At 37.7% G+C, this 2,351-nt stretch overlaps 1 protein-coding gene across 3 annotated transcripts in view; it reads right to left on the minus strand.

Annotated features, from left to right (window-relative positions):
• Positions 1–2,351, minus strand: part of LOC107570793 (potassium/sodium hyperpolarization-activated cyclic nucleotide-gated channel 3-like) — a 29,964-nt gene that overhangs the window by 13,924 nt on the left and 13,689 nt on the right. The gene's annotated exons all lie outside the window — the stretch shown is intronic.

Raw genomic sequence — 2,351 nt, forward strand, 5'->3', positions numbered from 1 at the left:
GTGAGTGTGTGTGAATGTGTGTGAGTGCGAGTGTGCGAGTGTGTGTGAGTGAGTGTGTGTGTGTGTGTGTGAATGTGTGTGAGTGTGTGTGTGTGTGCGTGCGTCCTGATTTTAATTAGAGCTATTTCTTAATGTTGCCTTAATTTTCCGACAGGACAAGCAGGTGCATGTCAAAGCAATCAGTCAGTGAAGAAACACACACACATACACACACACACACACACGCAGTTTCATCAGCCTCATTCACGTCATCCTTTACTGTAAAACATGGAATGCCACAAAATGTGTCTATTCAGATGAATAAATCAAAAGTAGGGCTGTACAATGGCATGAACGAGCGGCTGTGACTGTTTCTGAAATATAAAGTCTGTCAGTAACAGAAATGATCGATACAATTTTCTTTGACAAAAAATGCAATGTTCTGTTGTAAAGGAATTATATTTTCATCTGGTTATATTTCAAAGGATTGTTAAAGTTTTATTAATTCAATTGTTTTGACATGCTTTTTGATTATTAAAAATTAATTATCCTGTTAAATAGAATTAGAAAAATGTAAACAGAAAACACAGAATTGGAATTTAAGAAAAATAAAAACAGATTTACATTTAGCCAAAGAGCCTTATATTGCACTCAAGCTATACATTAGATCAGTTCATGCATTGCTGGGAATCGAACCCGGGACCTTGCCGTTGCGAGCGTCATGATCTACTGCTTGAGCTGCAGGAATACTTCATACTTCACTATATTCACAGCTCACAATGCAGGTCAAAAGCATGAAGTAGATTAATACACGAGCCTCTAGTGATGACGAATCAGCATGAATCCATGAGCATTATGAGCGTTGCCATAGAAACCAATCATCTCTAAGTCCAAGGACGTGAAGAGCTCAGAATGAATTCTGACTAACCGCCTCATAATTATGCAAATTCTGACATGAGCAGTGCTGGGAAGGTTACTTTGGAAATGTAACAGGTTACAGATTACAAGTTACCCTATTTAAAATGTAATAGTAGTGTAACTTTTTCAATTACTTTATTAAAGTAATGTAACTGATTACATCTTGATTACTTTTCTAAATTCCTAATGAGTGTTTATTTGTAACTGTTAATCATTTTCAAACATTTACAGCATGCAGGGTTAACCTTACAGTAGTGCTCACACCGTCAGACTTTCACAATCCTTCCTCTCTTGAATTAAGATGATCATAACTGAACACATCCACCACAAAATCAGACTTTAGTGCCGCCTTTTGCTTTGAGATTGATCTGAAGTTCAATGCAGATTTAATTAAAATCATAAGAAATAGTTTACTGATACTGTTTTTGAAACCAAATCTTTGCATAACTACAGGAAACACTGCATCTAACAATGGTTTGGAAAATAAATAGTTAATTAAAAAATAATAATAAATAAAAGCATATACATCAACTCAAATACGGTTATCTAATAAGCATGTGTTCTATTCTGTGTACTAAACTCCTGAAACATTGGTGTCTCTTTGTATATGATATGATGATAGTTTTCTCAAAATAAGTCAAATGCTGATGAAGTGAGTCAGAGCGGTTCTAGAGATTATGTTTATGTGTTCATATACTCATATATTGAGGTGGCAGAGGCTGAAAACACCGCGAGCTTCAGTAGGTCTATGTGTAGTGAATGAAACCGTATGTCTGCACCATTAATTTCCACGAGGGGTGGACTGGGAAAATCATTCAGGCCGGGAAATCTCTCACTCATACACCCACAACACATTCTGAAACACGGACGACGCTATGTTTTGTATGGACCTCACATAAAAAAGGTTTAAATCCTCAGGTTGGGGACATGCAAAATAATTAAAAGTTCTCTCCTGAACTGCACCTTCACTTACATTTTTCTTTTCAGTCTCTTTATTTTGCCCTGATGTCTCTCTCTCACATGACTTTAATACTCAAGATCTAACAAAACTATACTTTCTAAATTGCCTACATGTCAAAATTAGTTCATCACTACAATATCTTTATAGAAAAATCCTACTGAACATGAGTCATGTTTTTCCCTTACAAAAAATAACCATGCTTTTACTAAAGTAAAAGTACAGTAACCATGTTTTTTTTTGGCAAATGGATTACCACACACACACTCACACACACTCACACGCACACGCACTCACCCTCACCCTCACCCTCACCCTCACACACACTCACCCTCACACACACTCACCCTCACACACACACACCCGCTCACACACACACACTCACACTCACCCTCACCCTCACACTCACACTCACACTCACACTCACACTCTCTCTCTCACACACACACACACACACACACACACACACACACACACGCACGCACACACACTGCCC

This window comes from Sinocyclocheilus grahami, unplaced genomic scaffold, assembly GCF_001515645.1.
Source record: "Sinocyclocheilus grahami isolate Dianchi unplaced genomic scaffold, SAMN03320097.WGS_v1.1 scaffold1507.1, whole genome shotgun sequence".
Classification (NCBI taxonomy): domain Eukaryota; kingdom Metazoa; phylum Chordata; class Actinopteri; order Cypriniformes; family Cyprinidae; genus Sinocyclocheilus; species Sinocyclocheilus grahami.